Here is a 15,594-nt window from a genome sequence, read left to right on the forward strand (position 1 = left end):
CTGTAGGAAAGGTATAGTCCCAAGAGGAGGCAGTTACTTACCATGGCTCCCTTGGACTAGGACTCTTGGGGAAGAAAGATATTTGGTCTCCCTCACTCCCATGCGCGTCACATAGGCTTAGGCGGCCTTTCCTTCTCCTCCATCTTCGGCAAGGCAAGGGCTAATGGTGCCCTCGTGCGTCTCTGTGCTAGCGAACCCTCGGGTGGAAGATGGGTGCTTCTCAGCAGAGCAGACTTAGACTTCACTCCACTGAACTCTCTTGTGGAAGCCAATCACACATATGTATAGATTCATCCCCACCACGTCACATGGCACTGTAAGATGGATACATTCAGCAGCAGCAGAGCTCACAGGCAATGACTTTAAGGGAGTTAACCCTTCAGACGCTGCAGCTGTGCAACACGCACAGAGAAAATAGACATGACAGCTTTGCACAGTGCATCCACATAAGACAGAGATGTATGACAATTCTGGAGGGGACCAGGATGTCACTCTGGGACACTCCGGCGGCGGCGGCAGCAGCAGCAGCAAGGCTGTTGGAGGCAACGAGCGGTGAGCTGCAGGCCGAGCTAGAACGCAGCGGAAGAAGATAAAGGTGGTGGTGGTGGTGGGGGGAACCAGAAAGAAGCCAATGGCTGTCCACCCTCTTAGCATGCCCTGCCACAAGTGGCCCCTGGACACCTGGCCAGGCGTCGGGCTCTCTGGGTCTCTCTTTCTTTCTTTGGCACCCTGAATCTTTTCTCAGCCTTAGCATGGAATGCCTTGGCCCCACCTTTTGAAGGGCACCTGCTGCTGGGGAGTGTCACGTCTCTGCAACACGGGTCGGTACGAGAGCCGCCCCCGGCCCTTGCAGCCTCGGATCTGGGGAGCCGGCCCCCGGCTGGGCCAAAGGTGTGGGAACGGCAGCCCGAGGTAAGCTACCCGGGCGACTCGGGGCAGCTGGCTAGCGTCTACCGGCCATACCACCCTGGAAACGCCCGATCCCCTCCGCTCTCGGAAGCTAAGCAGGGTTGGGCTCGGACAGTACTTGGATGGGAGACCTCCTGGGAATACCGGGTGCTGTAGACTCCTGCCTCTCTTCTTCTTTTCCCCAGTCGAGCCAGCACGGAGCTGCTCCTAGCTTCCCAGAAAGAAGCAAGACCCTCGGTGGCCGCTAGGGGCCTAAAGCCGAAAGCCCCCCCTCGCACCCCCTGTCTCCGCCCGCAAAGGACAGAGTTAAAAGCGGCTTGCGCACAAAGGCCCCGGGCAAGGGTTGCCGACTGGCCGGTAATTCCTGGACGCTGCTGGTAAATCGGGTGCTCTTTTCCAAGGTCAGCGAGAAGGATTAGGGGGCTTTGGGAGTTCTTGGAGGCGACTGGATTTGGGAGGATGTTCCAGCTCCCGCTCAACAAGGCCGTGCGACCGTGAGTTGGTAGGAGCTTGTGACGGAGGGGTAAATCTGTCCCACTTGTAAGGTATATAGTTGAGCGAAGTGGCTAAAAAGAAATGTTGTCTGCCGCTGATTTTTGCATTGCTGGTGGAGGAAAAGAAAGACTTGAGATTGTGAAGGAGCCTTGGCTCTTGGAAGTGCGCCTCACCCGGTCGCGCGCAAGCAGCGGCAGCATGAGGCTGCAGAGAGTTGAGGGAGGGGAAGGCCAAGAGGAACGGGCCTGGTGTGGAGCCGTGCAAAGAACAGCAGCAGCGTCAGCAGCGTCGTCGGCACTGTGAAGCAGAAGAGCAGAAAGCGAGAGGCCTGTCTCTGCCTACGGCCACACCACCCTGAACACGCCCGATCTCGTCTGATCTCGGAAGCTAAGCAGGGTCGGGCCTGGTTAGTACTTGGATGGGAGACCGCCTGGGAATACCAGGTGCTGTAGGCTTTTGCTTTTCCTCACCGGCACCAGCAGGAGTCGCACTCCTCCCTTTAGGACCTTTAGCAGGAGTCGCACTCCTCCCTTTAGGACCTTTTCTTCCCTCACACTTTTTCAAGGGCGCACTTACTTGCTTTTTGTCGTTTGCTTTCCGTCTGCTGCTCTTTAACCCCCTAATGCCAGGAAAGCACCGCACTGCATTATCATAGCCCTCACAGCTTTCTTTCTGCTTCCAATGCCCTACAGGGACATTGAAAGAAATCTGTGGTAGAAAAAGAAAAAGAAAACTACTGTACCACCCCCTTCCTTCTACACTTACCCCTTTTTGGTAAGAAAGAAACGAGAAATGTACAGAAACAGACCCTGTGTTTGGTAGCTTGCTATCCGGAAAGACAATACCAGGTAGGATGGGGTTGTAGTTGTCAGTCTGCGACGCCACCGTTCCCCACAGCGGCATTCATACACGGCGGATAAATAAGACCGGACGAGCGTACAGTACCTCGGGTCCTCCGGACCGGTAGAGGCCCGGTGAAACTTTACGAGTGACTTTGAAAACACGGTACAACACACTTCAGCAGGCAGACTTTACAGCGCAGGTAGATTAGCATTCTTCGGAAAACTCCAGCTGAAAGTCCATGGCCACAGAACGGCAGTAGCTATCAGCCCGCTCTCGTGGACTGCAACGCGCGTGGCTGTCGGCTAAAGGTGTACCACTAGACGGTGATCCAGACTGCGGACGGCGGCATAGGAATGGTAAACCGACTTTAGGTTATTTTCAGGGGTTCGGCAGACTTCAGCACGGATCTTGCTGTAGGAAAGGTATAGTCCCAAGAGGAGGCAGTTACTTACCATGGCTCCCTTGGACTAGGACTCTTGGGGAAGAAAGATATTTGGTCTCCCTCACTCCCATGCGCGTCACATAGGCTTAGGCGGCCTTTCCTTCTCCTCCATCTTCGGCAAGGCAAGGGCTAATGGTGCCCTCGTGCGTCTCTGTGCTAGCGAACCCTCGGGTGGAAGATGGGTGCTTCTCAGCAGAGCAGACTTAGACTTCACTCCACTGAACTCTCTTGTGGAAGCCAATCACACATATGTATAGATTCATCCCCACCACGTCACATGGCACTGTAAGATGGATACATTCAGCAGCAGCAGAGCTCACAGGCAATGACTTTAAGGGAGTTAACCCTTCAGACGCTGCAGCTGTGCAACACGCACAGAGAAAATAGACATGACAGCTTTGCACAGTGCATCCACATAAGACAGAGATGTATGACAATTCTGGAGGGGACCAGGATGTCACTCTGGGACACTCCGGCGGCGGCGGCAGCAGCAGCAGCAAGGCTGTTGGAGGCAACGAGCGGTGAGCTGCAGGCCGAGCTAGAACGCAGCGGAAGAAGATAAAGGTGGTGGTGGTGGTGGGGGGAACCAGAAAGAAGCCAATGGCTGTCCACCCTCTTAGCATGCCCTGCCACAAGTGGCCCCTGGACACCTGGCCAGGCGTCGGGCTCTCTGGGTCTCTCTTTCTTTCTTTGGCACCCTGAATCTTTTCTCAGCCTTAGCATGGAATGCCTTGGCCCCACCTTTTGAAGGGCACCTGCTGCTGGGGAGTGTCACGTCTCTGCAACACGGGTCGGTACGAGAGCCGCCCCCGGCCCTTGCAGCCTCGGATCTGGGGAGCCGGCCCCCGGCTGGGCCAAAGGTGTGGGAACGGCAGCCCGAGGTAAGCTACCCGGGCGACTCGGGGCAGCTGGCTAGCGTCTACCGGCCATACCACCCTGGAAACGCCCGATCCCCTCCGCTCTCGGAAGCTAAGCAGGGTTGGGCTCGGACAGTACTTGGATGGGAGACCTCCTGGGAATACCGGGTGCTGTAGACTCCTGCCTCTCTTCTTCTTTTCCCCAGTCGAGCCAGCACGGAGCTGGTCCTAGCCTCCCAGAAAGAAGCAAGACCCTCGGTGGCCGCTAGGGGCCTAAAGCCGAAAGCCCCCCCTCGCACCCCCTGTCTCCGCCCGCAAAGGACAGAGTTAAAAGCGGCTTGCGCACAAAGGCCCCGGGCAAGGGTTGCCGACTGGCCGGTAATTCCTGGACGCTGCTGGTAAATCGGGTGCTCTTTTCCAAGGTCAGCGAGAAGGATTAGGGGGCTTTGGGAGTTCTTGGAGGCGACTGGATTTGGGAGGATGTTCCAGCTCCCGCTCAACAAGGCCGTGCGACCGTGAGTTGGTAGGAGCTTGTGACGGAGGGGTAAATCTGTCCCACTTGTAAGGTATATAGTTGAGCGAAGTGGCTAAAAAGAAATGTTGTCTGCCGCTGATTTTTGCATTGCTGGTGGAGGAAAAGAAAGACTTGAGATTGTGAAGGAGCCTTGGCTCTTGGAAGTGCGCCTCACCCGGTCGCGCGCAAGCAGCGGCAGCATGAGGCTGCAGAGAGTTGAGGGAGGGGAAGGCCAAGAGGAACGGGCCTGGTGTGGAGCCGTGCAAAGAACAGCAGCAGCGTCAGCAGCGTCGTCGGCACTGTGAAGCAGAAGAGCAGAAAGCGAGAGGCCTGTCTCTGCCTACGGCCACACCACCCTGAACACGCCCGATCTCGTCTGATCTCGGAAGCTAAGCAGGGTCGGGCCTGGTTAGTACTTGGATGGGAGACCGCCTGGGAATACCAGGTGCTGTAGGCTTTTGCTTTTCCTCACCGGCACCAGTACTTGGATGGGAGACCGCCTGGGAATACCAGGTGCTGTAGGCTTTTGCTTTTCCTCACCGGCACCAGCAGGAGTCGCACTCCTCCCTTTAGGACCTTTTCTTCCCTCACCCTTTTTCAAGGGCGCACTTACTTGCTTTTTGTCGTTTGCTTTCCGTCTGCTGCTCTTTAACCCCCTAATGCCAGGAAAGCACCGCACTGCATTATCATAGCCCTCACAGCTTTCTTTCTGCTTCCAATGCCCTACAGGGACATTGAAAGAAATCTGTGGTAGAAAAAGAAAAAGAAAACTACTGTACCACCCCCTTCCTTCTACACTTACCCCTTTTTGGTAAGAAAGAAACGAGAAATGTACAGAAACAGACCCTGTGTTTGGTAGCTTGCTATCCGGAAAGACAATACCAGGTAGGATGGGGTTGTAGTTGTCAGTCTGCGACGCCACCGTTCCCCACAGCGACATTCATACACGGCGGATAAATAAGACCGGACGAGCGTACAGTACCTCGGGTCCTCCGGACCGGTAGAGGCCCGGTGAAACTTTACGAGTGACTTTGAAAACACGGTACAACACACTTCAGCAGGCAGACTTTACAGCGCAGGTAGATTAGCATTCTTCGGAAAACTCCAGCTGAAAGTCCATGGCCACAGAACGGCAGTAGCTATCAGCCCGCTCTCGTGGACTGCAACGCGCGTGGCTGTCGGCTAAAGGTGTACCACTAGACGGTGATCCAGACTGCGGACGGCGGCATAGGAATGGTAAACCGACTTTAGGTTATTTTCAGGGGTTCGGCAGACTTCAGCACGGATCTTGCTGTAGGAAAGGTATAGTCCCAAGAGGAGGCAGTTACTTACCATGGCTCTCTTGGACTAGGACTCTTGGGGAAGAAAGATATTTGGTCTCCCTCACTCCCATGCGCGTCACATAGGCTTAGGCGGCCTTTCCTTCTCCTCCATCTTCGGCAAGGCAAGGGCTAATGGTGCCCTCGTGCGTCTCTGTGCTAGCGAACCCTCGGGTGGAAGATGGGTGCTTCTCAGCAGAGCAGACTTAGACTTCACTCCACTGAACTCTCTTGTGGAAGCCAATCACACATATGTATAGATTCATCCCCACCACGTCACATGGCACTGTAAGATGGATACATTCAGCAGCAGCAGAGCTCACAGGCAATGACTTTAAGGGAGTTAACCCTTCAGACGCTGCAGCTGTGCAACACGCACAGAGAAAATAGACATGACAGCTTTGCACAGTGCATCCACATAAGACAGAGATGTATGACAATTCTGGAGGGGACCAGGATGTCACTCTGGGAAACTCCGGCGGCGGCGGCAGCAGCAGCAGCAAGGCTGTTGGAGGCAACGAGCGGTGAGCTGCAGGCCGAGCTAGAACGCAGCGGAAGAAGATAAAGGTGGTGGTGGTGGTGGGGGGGAACCAGAAAGAAGCCAATGGCTGTCCACCCTCTTAGCATGCCCTGCCACAAGTGGCCCCTGGACACCTGGCCAGGCGTCGGGCTCTCTGGGTCTCTCTTTCTTTCTTTGGCACCCTGAATCTTTTCTCAGCCTTAGCATGGAATGCCTTGGCCCCACCTTTTGAAGGGCACCTGCTGCTGGGGAGTGTCACGTCTCTGCAACACGGGTCGGTACGAGAGCCGCCCCCGGCCCTTGCAGCCTCGGATCTGGGGAGCCGGCCCCCGGCTGGGCCAAAGGTGTGGGAACGGCAGCCCGAGGTAAGCTACCCGGGCGACTCGGGGCAGCTGGCTAGCGTCTACCGGCCATACCACCCTGGAAACGCCCGACCCCCTCCGCTCTCGGAAGCTAAGCAGGGTTGGGCTCGGACAGTACTTGGATGGGAGACCTCCTGGGAATACCGGGTGCTGTAGACTCCTGCCTCTCTTCTTCTTTTCCCCAGTCGAGCCAGCACGGAGCTGCTCCTAGCTTCCCAGAAAGAAGCAAGACCCTCGGTGGCCGCTAGGGGCCTAAAGCCGAAAGCCCCCCCTCGCACCCCCTGTCTCCGCCCGCAAAGGACAGAGTTAAAAGCGGCTTGCGCACAAAGGCCCCGGGCAAGGGTTGCCGACTGGCCGGTAATTCCTGGACGCTGCTGGTAAATCGGCTGCTCTTTTCCAAGGTCAGCGAGAAGGATTAGGGGGCTTTGGGAGTTCTTGGAGGCGACTGGATTTGGGAGGATGTTCCAGCTCCCGCTCAACAAGGCCGTGCGACCGTGAGTTGGTAGGAGCTTGTGACGGAGGGGTAAATCTGTCCCACTTGTAAGGTATATAGTTGAGCGAAGTGGCTAAAAAGAAATGTTGTCTGCCGCTGATTTTTGCATTGCTGGTGGAGGAAAAGAAAGACTTGAGATTGTGAAGGAGCCTTGGCTCTTGGAAGTGCGCCTCACCCGGTCGCGCGCAAGCAGCGGCAGCATGAGGCTGCAGAGAGTTGAGGGAGGGGAAGGCCAAGAGGAACGGGCCTGGTGTGGAGCCGTGCAAAGAACAGCAGCAGCGTCAGCAGCGTCGTCGGCACTGTGAAGCAGAAGAGCAGAAAGCGAGAGGCCTGTCTCTGCCTACGGCCACACCACCCTGAACACGCCCGATCTCGTCTGATCTCGGAAGCTAAGCAGGGTCGGGCCTGGTTAGTACTTGGATGGGAGACCGCCTGGGAATACCAGGTGCTGTAGGCTTTTGCTTTTCCTCACCGGCACCAGCAGGAGTCGCACTCCTCCCTTTAGGACCTTTTCTTCCCTCACCCTTTTTCAAGGGCGCACTTACTTGCTTTTTGTCGTTTGCTTTCCGTCTGCTGCTCTTTAACCCCCTAATGCCAGGAAAGCACCGCACTGCATTATCATAGCCCTCACAGCTTTCTTTCTGCTTCCAATGCCCTACAGGGACATTGAAAGAAATCTGTGGTAGAAAAAGAAAAAGAAAACTACTGTACCACCCCCTTCCTTCTACACTTACCCCTTTTTGGTAAGAAAGAAACGAGAAATGTACAGAAACAGACCCTGTGTTTGGTAGCTTGCTATCCGGAAAGACAATACCAGGTAGGATGGGGTTGTAGTTGTCAGTCTGCGACGCCACCGTTCCCCACAGCGGCATTCATACACGGCGGATAAATAAGACCGGACGAGCGTACAGTACCTCGGGTCCTCCGGACCGGTAGAGGCCCGGTGAAACTTTACGAGTGACTTTGAAAACACGGTACAACACACTTCAGCAGGCAGACTTTACAGCGCAGGTAGATTAGCATTCTTCGGAAAACTCCAGCTGAAAGTCCATGGCCACAGAACGGCAGTAGCTATCAGCCCGCTCTCGTGGACTGCAACGCGCGTGGCTGTCGGCTAAAGGTGTACCACTAGACGGTGATCCAGACTGCGGACGGCGGCATAGGAATGGTAAACCGACTTTAGGTTATTTTCAGGGGTTCGGCAGACTTCAGCACGGATCTTGCTGTAGGAAAGGTATAGTCCCAAGAGGAGGCAGTTACTTACCATGGCTCTCTTGGACTAGGACTCTTGGGGAAGAAAGATATTTGGTCTCCCTCACTCCCATGCGCGTCACATAGGCTTAGGCGGCCTTTCCTTCTCCTCCATCTTCGGCAAGGCAAGGGCTAATGGTGCCCTCGTGCGTCTCTGTGCTAGCGAACCCTCGGGTGGAAGATGGGTGCTTCTCAGCAGAGCAGACTTAGACTTCACTCCACTGAACTCTCTTGTGGAAGCCAATCACACATATGTATAGATTCATCCCCACCACGTCACATGGCACTGTAAGATGGATACATTCAGCAGCAGCAGAGCTCACAGGCAATGACTTTAAGGGAGTTAACCCTTCAGACGCTGCAGCTGTGCAACACGCACAGAGAAAATAGACATGACAGCTTTGCACAGTGCATCCACATAAGACAGAGATGTATGACAATTCTGGAGGGGACCAGGATGTCACTCTGGGACACTCCGGCGGCGGCGGCAGCAGCAGCAGCAAGGCTGTTGGAGGCAACGAGCGGTGAGCTGCAGGCCGAGCTAGAACGCAGCGGAAGAAGATAAAGGTGGTGGTGGTGGTGGGGGGGAACCAGAAAGAAGCCAATGGCTGTCCACCCTCTTAGCATGCCCTGCCACAAGTGGCCCCTGGACACCTGGCCAGGCGTCGGGCTCTCTGGGTCTCTCTTTCTTTCTTTGGCACCCTGAATCTTTTCTCAGCCTTAGCATGGAATGCCTTGGCCCCACCTTTTGAAGGGCACCTGCTGCTGGGGAGTGTCACGTCTCTGCAACACGGGTCGGTACGAGAGCCGCCCCCGGCCCTTGCAGCCTCGGATCTGGGGAGCCGGCCCCCGGCTGGGCCAAAGGTGTGGGAACGGCAGCCCGAGGTAAGCTACCCGGGCGACTCGGGGCAGCTGGCTAGCGTCTACCGGCCATACCACCCTGGAAACGCCCGACCCCCTCCGCTCTCGGAAGCTAAGCAGGGTTGGGCTCGGACAGTACTTGGATGGGAGACCTCCTGGGAATACCGGGTGCTGTAGACTCCTGCCTCTCTTCTTCTTTTCCCCAGTCGAGCCAGCACGGAGCTGCTCCTAGCTTCCCAGAAAGAAGCAAGACCCTCGGTGGCCGCTAGGGGCCTAAAGCCGAAAGCCCCCCCTCGCACCCCCTGTCTCCGCCCGCAAAGGACAGAGTTAAAAGCGGCTTGCGCACAAAGGCCCCGGGCAAGGGTTGCCGACTGGCCGGTAATTCCTGGACGCTGCTGGTAAATCGGCTGCTCTTTTCCAAGGTCAGCGAGAAGGATTAGGGGGCTTTGGGAGTTCTTGGAGGCGACTGGATTTGGGAGGATGTTCCAGCTCCCGCTCAACAAGGCCGTGCGACCGTGAGTTGGTAGGAGCTTGTGACGGAGGGGTAAATCTGTCCCACTTGTAAGGTATATAGTTGAGCGAAGTGGCTAAAAAGAAATGTTGTCTGCCGCTGATTTTTGCATTGCTGGTGGAGGAAAAGAAAGACTTGAGATTGTGAAGGAGCCTTGGCTCTTGGAAGTGCGCCTCACCCGGTCGCGCGCAAGCAGCGGCAGCATGAGGCTGCAGAGAGTTGAGGGAGGGGAAGGCCAAGAGGAACGGGCCTGGTGTGGAGCCGTGCAAAGAACAGCAGCAGCGTCAGCAGCGTCGTCGGCACTGTGAAGCAGAAGAGCAGAAAGCGAGAGGCCTGTCTCTGCCTACGGCCACACCACCCTGAACACGCCCGATCTCGTCTGATCTCGGAAGCTAAGCAGGGTCGGGCCTGGTTAGTACTTGGATGGGAGACCGCCTGGGAATACCAGGTGCTGTAGGCTTTTGCTTTTCCTCACCGGCACCAGCAGGAGTCGCACTCCTCCCTTTAGGACCTTTTCTTCCCTCACCCTTTTTCAAGGGCGCACTTACTTGCTTTTTGTCGTTTGCTTTCCGTCTGCTGCTCTTTAACCCCCTAATGCCAGGAAAGCACCGCACTGCATTATCATAGCCCTCACAGCTTTCTTTCTGCTTCCAATGCCCTACAGGGACATTGAAAGAAATCTGTGGTAGAAAAAGAAAAAGAAAACTACTGTACCACCCCCTTCCTTCTACACTTACCCCTTTTTGGTAAGAAAGAAACGAGAAATGTACAGAAACAGACCCTGTGTTTGGTAGCTTGCTATCCGGAAAGACAATACCAGGTAGGATGGGGTTGTAGTTGTCAGTCTGCGACGCCACCGTTCCCCACAGCGGCATTCATACACGGCGGATAAATAAGACCGGACGAGCGTACAGTACCTCGGGTCCTCCGGACCGGTAGAGGCCCGGTGAAACTTTACGAGTGACTTTGAAAACACGGTACAACACACTTCAGCAGGCAGACTTTACAGCGCAGGTAGATTAGCATTCTTCGGAAAACTCCAGCTGAAAGTCCATGGCCACAGAACGGCAGTAGCTATCAGCCCGCTCTCGTGGACTGCAACGCGCGTGGCTGTCGGCTAAAGGTGTACCACTAGACGGTGATCCAGACTGCGGACGGCGGCATAGGAATGGTAAACCGACTTTAGGTTATTTTCAGGGGTTCGGCAGACTTCAGCACGGATCTTGCTGTAGGAAAGGTATAGTCCCAAGAGGAGGCAGTTACTTACCATGGCTCTCTTGGACTAGGACTCTTGGGGAAGAAAGATATTTGGTCTCCCTCACTCCCATGCGCGTCACATAGGCTTAGGCGGCCTTTCCTTCTCCTCCATCTTCGGCAAGGCAAGGGCTAATGGTGCCCTCGTGCGTCTCTGTGCTAGCGAACCCTCGGGTGGAAGATGGGTGCTTCTCAGCAGAGCAGACTTAGACTTCACTCCACTGAACTCTCTTGTGGAAGCCAATCACACATATGTATAGATTCATCCCCACCACGTCACATGGCACTGTAAGATGGATACATTCAGCAGCAGCAGAGCTCACAGGCAATGACTTTAAGGGAGTTAACCCTTCAGACGCTGCAGCTGTGCAACACGCACAGAGAAAATAGACATGACAGCTTTGCACAGTGCATCCACATAAGACAGAGATGTATGACAATTCTGGAGGGGACCAGGATGTCACTCTGGGACACTCCGGCGGCGGCGGCAGCAGCAGCAGCAAGGCTGTTGGAGGCAACGAGCGGTGAGCTGCAGGCCGAGCTAGAACGCAGCGGAAGAAGATAAAGGTGGTGGTGGTGGTGGGGGGAACCAGAAAGAAGCCAATGGCTGTCCACCCTCTTAGCATGCCCTGCCACAAGTGGCCCCTGGACACCTGGCCAGGCGTCGGGCTCTCTGGGTCTCTCTTTCTTTCTTTGGCACCCTGAATCTTTTCTCAGCCTTAGCATGGAATGCCTTGGCCCCACCTTTTGAAGGGCACCTGCTGCTGGGGAGTGTCACGTCTCTGCAACACGGGTCGGTACGAGAGCCGCCCCCGGCCCTTGCAGCCTCGGATCTGGGGAGCCGGCCCCCGGCTGGGCCAAAGGTGTGGGAACGGCAGCCCGAGGTAAGCTACCCGGGCGACTCGGGGCAGCTGGCTAGCGTCTACCGGCCATACCACCCTGGAAACGCCCGATCCCCTCCGCTCTCGGAAGCTAAGCAGGGTTGGGCTCGGACAGTACTTGGATGGGAGACCTCCTGGGAATACCGGGTGCTGTAGACTCCTGCCTCTCTTCTTCTTTTCCCCAGTCGAGCCAGCACGGAGCTGCTCCTAGCTTCCCAGAAAGAAGCAAGACCCTCGGTGGCCGCTAGGGGCCTAAAGCCGAAAGCCCCCCCTCGCACCCCCTGTCTCCGCCCGCAAAGGACAGAGTTAAAAGCGGCTTGCGCACAAAGGCCCCGGGCAAGGGTTGCCGACTGGCCGGTAATTCCTGGACGCTGCTGGTAAATCGGCTGCTCTTTTCCAAGGTCAGCGAGAAGGATTAGGGGGCTTTGGGAGTTCTTGGAGGCGACTGGATTTGGGAGGATGTTCCAGCTCCCGCTCAACAAGGCCGTGCGACCGTGAGTTGGTAGGAGCTTGTGACGGAGGGGTAAATCTGTCCCACTTGTAAGGTATATAGTTGAGCGAAGTGGCTAAAAAGAAATGTTGTCTGCCGCTGATTTTTGCATTGCTGGTGGAGGAAAAGAAAGACTTGAGATTGTGAAGGAGCCTTGGCTCTTGGAAGTGCGCCTCACCCGGTCGCGCGCAAGCAGCGGCAGCATGAGGCTGCAGAGAGTTGAGGGAGGGGAAGGCCAAGAGGAACGGGCCTGGTGTGGAGCCGTGCAAAGAACAGCAGCAGCGTCAGCAGCGTCAGCAGCGTCGTCGGCACTGTGAAGCAGAAGAGCAGAAAGCGAGAGGCCTGTCTCTGCCTACAGCCACACCACCCTGAACACGCCCGATCTCGTCTGATCTTGGAAGCTAAGCAGGGTCGGGCCTGGTTAGTACTTGGATGGGAGACCGCCTGGGAATACCAGGTGCTGTAGGCTTTTGCTTTTCCTCACCGGCACCAGCAGGAGTCGCACTCCTCCCTTTAGGACCTTTTCTTCCCTCACACTTTTTCAAGGGCGCACTTACTTGCTTTTTGTCGTTTGCTTTCCGTCTGCTGCTCTTTAACCCCCTAATGCCAGGAAAGCACCGCACTGCATTATCATAGCCCTCACAGCTTTCTTTCTGCTTCCAATGCCCTACAGGGACATTGAAAGAAATCTGTGGTAGAAAAAGAAAAAGAAAACTACTGTACCACCCCCTTCCTTCTACACTTACCCCTTTTTGGTAAGAAAGAAACGAGAAATGTACAGAAACAGACCCTGTGTTTGGTAGCTTGCTATCCGGAAAGACAATACCAGGTAGGATGGGGTTGTAGTTGTCAGTCTGCGACGCCACCGTTCCCCACAGCGGCATTCATACACGGCGGATAAATAAGACCGGACGAGCGTACAGTACCTCGGGTCCTCCGGACCGGTAGAGGCCCGGTGAAACTTTACGAGTGACTTTGAAAACACGGTACAACACACTTCAGCAGGCAGACTTTACAGCGCAGGTAGATTAGCATTCTTCGGAAAACTCCAGCTGAAAGTCCATGGCCACAGAACGGCAGTAGCTATCAGCCCGCTCTCGTGGACTGCAACGCGCGTGGCTGTCGGCTAAAGGTGTACCACTAGACGGTGATCCAGACTGCGGACGGCGGCATAGGAATGGTAAACCGACTTTAGGTTATTTTCAGGGGTTCGGCAGACTTCAGCACGGATCTTGCTGTAGGAAAGGTATAGTCCCAAGAGGAGGCAGTTACTTACCATGGCTCTCTTGGACTAGGACTCTTGGGGAAGAAAGATATTTGGTCTCCCTCACTCCCATGCGCGTCACATAGGCTTAGGCGGCCTTTCCTTCTCCTCCATCTTCGGCAAGGCAAGGGCTAATGGTGCCCTCGTGCGTCTCTGTGCTAGCGAACCCTCGGGTGGAAGATGGGTGCTTCTCAGCAGAGCAGACTTAGACTTCACTCCACTGAACTCTCTTGTGGAAGCCAATCACACATATGTATAGATTCATCCCCACCACGTCACATGGCACTGTAAGATGGATACATTCAGCAGCAGCAGAGCTCACAGGCAATGACTTTAAGGGAGTTAACCCTTCAGACGCTGCAGCTGTGCAACACGCACAGAGAAAATAGACATGACAGCTTTGCACAGTGCATCCACATAAGACAGAGATGTATGACAATTCTGGAGGGGACCAGGATGTCACTCTGGGACACTCCGGCGGCGGCGGCAGCAGCAGCAGCAAGGCTGTTGGAGGCAACGAGCGGTGAGCTGCAGGCCGAGCTAGAACGCAGCGGAAGAAGATAAAGGTGGTGGTGGTGGTGGGGGGGAACCAGAAAGAAGCCAATGGCTGTCCACCCTCTTAGCATGCCCTGCCACAAGTGGCCCCTGGACACCTGGCCAGGCGTCGGGCTCTCTGGGTCTCTCTTTCTTTCTTTGGCACCCTGAATCTTTTCTCAGCCTTAGCATGGAATGCCTTGGCCCCACCTTTTGAAGGGCACCTGCTGCTGGGGAGTGTCACGTCTCTGCAACACGGGTCGGTACGAGAGCCGCCCCCGGCCCTTGCAGCCTCGGATCTGGGGAGCCGGCCCCCGGCTGGGCCAAAGGTGTGGGAACGGCAGCCCGAGGTAAGCTACCCGGGCGACTCGGGGCAGCTGGCTAGCGTCTACCGGCCATACCACCCTGGAAACGCCCGACCCCCTCCGCTCTCGGAAGCTAAGCAGGGTTGGGCTCGGACAGTACTTGGATGGGAGACCTCCTGGGAATACCGGGTGCTGTAGACTCCTGCCTCTCTTCTTCTTTTCCCCAGTCGAGCCAGCACGGAGCTGCTCCTAGCTTCCCAGAAAGAAGCAAGACCCTCGGTGGCCGCTAGGGGCCTAAAGCCGAAAGCCCCCCCTCGCACCCCCTGTCTCCGCCCGCAAAGGACAGAGTTAAAAGCGGCTTGCGCACAAAGGCCCCGGGCAAGGGTTGCCGACTGGCCGGTAATTCCTGGACGCTGCTGGTAAATCGGCTGCTCTTTTCCAAGGTCAGCGAGAAGGATTAGGGGGCTTTGGGAGTTCTTGGAGGCGACTGGATTTGGGAGGATGTTCCAGCTCCCGCTCAACAAGGCCGTGCGACCGTGAGTTGGTAGGAGCTTGTGACGGAGGGGTAAATCTGTCCCACTTGTAAGGTATATAGTTGAGCGAAGTGGCTAAAAAGAAATGTTGTCTGCCGCTGATTTTTGCATTGCTGGTGGAGGAAAAGAAAGACTTGAGATTGTGAAGGAGCCTTGGCTCTTGGAAGTGCGCCTCACCCGGTCGCGCGCAAGCAGCGGCAGCATGAGGCTGCAGAGAGTTGAGGGAGGGGAAGGCCAAGAGGAACGGGCCTGGTGTGGAGCCGTGCAAAGAACAGCAGCAGCGTCAGCAGCGTCGTCGGCACTGTGAAGCAGAAGAGCAGAAAGCGAGAGGCCTGTCTCTGCCTACGGCCACACCACCCTGAACACGCCCGATCTCGTCTGATCTCGGAAGCTAAGCAGGGTCGGGCCTGGTTAGTACTTGGATGGGAGACCGCCTGGGAATACCAGGTGCTGTAGGCTTTTGCTTTTCCTCACCGGCACCAGCAGGAGTCGCACTCCTCCCTTTAGGACCTTTTCTTCCCTCAGCCTTTTTCAAGGGCGCACTTACTTGCTTTTTGTCGTTTGCTTTCCGTCTGCTGCTCTTTAACCCCCTAATGCCAGGAAAGCACCGCACTGCATTATCATAGCCCTCACAGCTTTCTTTCTGCTTCCAATGCCCTACAGGGACATTGAAAGAAATCTGTGGTAGAAAAAGAAAAAGAAAACTACTGTACCACCCCCTTCCTTCTACACTTACCCCTTTTTGGTAAGAAAGAAACGAGAAATGTACAGAAACAGACCCTGTGTTTGGTAGCTTGCTATCCGGAAAGACAATACCAGGTAGGATGGGGTTGTAGTTGTCAGTCTGCGACGCCACCGTTCCCCACAGCGGCATTCATACACGGCGGATAAATAAGACCGGACGAGCGTACAGTACCTCGGGTCCTCCGGACCGGTAGAGGCCCGGTGAAACTTTA

At 55.7% G+C, this 15,594-nt stretch overlaps 12 non-coding genes across 12 annotated transcripts; all 12 read left to right on the forward strand.

The window, feature by feature from the left end:
* The first annotated feature begins 948 nt into the window (after positions 1–948).
* Positions 949–1,068, forward strand: LOC136579279 (5S ribosomal RNA). The gene has a single exon (XR_010786763.1). It is a non-coding gene; the product is annotated as a 5S ribosomal RNA (ribosomal RNA).
* A 672-nt stretch (positions 1,069–1,740) lies between these two features.
* LOC136579263 (5S ribosomal RNA) lies at positions 1,741–1,859 on the forward strand. The gene has a single exon (XR_010786747.1). It is a non-coding gene; the product is annotated as a 5S ribosomal RNA (ribosomal RNA).
* A 1,747-nt stretch (positions 1,860–3,606) lies between these two features.
* LOC136579280 (5S ribosomal RNA) lies at positions 3,607–3,726 on the forward strand. The gene has a single exon (XR_010786764.1). It is a non-coding gene; the product is annotated as a 5S ribosomal RNA (ribosomal RNA).
* A 672-nt stretch (positions 3,727–4,398) lies between these two features.
* On the forward strand, positions 4,399–4,517 carry LOC136579274 (5S ribosomal RNA). Its single transcript, XR_010786758.1, has one exon. It is a non-coding gene; the product is annotated as a 5S ribosomal RNA (ribosomal RNA).
* Positions 4,518–6,300: 1,783 nt separating this feature from the next.
* LOC136579341 (5S ribosomal RNA) lies at positions 6,301–6,420 on the forward strand. The gene has a single exon (XR_010786823.1). It is a non-coding gene; the product is annotated as a 5S ribosomal RNA (ribosomal RNA).
* A 672-nt stretch (positions 6,421–7,092) lies between these two features.
* LOC136579286 (5S ribosomal RNA) lies at positions 7,093–7,211 on the forward strand. The gene has a single exon (XR_010786769.1). It is a non-coding gene; the product is annotated as a 5S ribosomal RNA (ribosomal RNA).
* A 1,715-nt stretch (positions 7,212–8,926) lies between these two features.
* LOC136579343 (5S ribosomal RNA) lies at positions 8,927–9,046 on the forward strand. The gene has a single exon (XR_010786825.1). It is a non-coding gene; the product is annotated as a 5S ribosomal RNA (ribosomal RNA).
* A 672-nt stretch (positions 9,047–9,718) lies between these two features.
* LOC136579297 (5S ribosomal RNA) lies at positions 9,719–9,837 on the forward strand. Its single transcript, XR_010786780.1, has one exon. It is a non-coding gene; the product is annotated as a 5S ribosomal RNA (ribosomal RNA).
* A 1,714-nt stretch (positions 9,838–11,551) lies between these two features.
* Positions 11,552–11,671, forward strand: LOC136579281 (5S ribosomal RNA). Its single transcript, XR_010786765.1, has one exon. It is a non-coding gene; the product is annotated as a 5S ribosomal RNA (ribosomal RNA).
* A 681-nt stretch (positions 11,672–12,352) lies between these two features.
* Positions 12,353–12,471, forward strand: LOC136579261 (5S ribosomal RNA). Its single transcript, XR_010786745.1, has one exon. It is a non-coding gene; the product is annotated as a 5S ribosomal RNA (ribosomal RNA).
* Positions 12,472–14,186: 1,715 nt separating this feature from the next.
* Positions 14,187–14,306, forward strand: LOC136579344 (5S ribosomal RNA). Its single transcript, XR_010786826.1, has one exon. It is a non-coding gene; the product is annotated as a 5S ribosomal RNA (ribosomal RNA).
* Positions 14,307–14,978: 672 nt separating this feature from the next.
* LOC136579308 (5S ribosomal RNA) lies at positions 14,979–15,097 on the forward strand. Its single transcript, XR_010786791.1, has one exon. It is a non-coding gene; the product is annotated as a 5S ribosomal RNA (ribosomal RNA).
* Positions 15,098–15,594: the final 497 nt, after the last annotated feature.

Source organism: Eleutherodactylus coqui, chromosome 9 (assembly GCF_035609145.1).
Source record: "Eleutherodactylus coqui strain aEleCoq1 chromosome 9, aEleCoq1.hap1, whole genome shotgun sequence".
Lineage (NCBI taxonomy): Eukaryota > Metazoa > Chordata > Amphibia > Anura > Eleutherodactylidae > Eleutherodactylus > Eleutherodactylus coqui.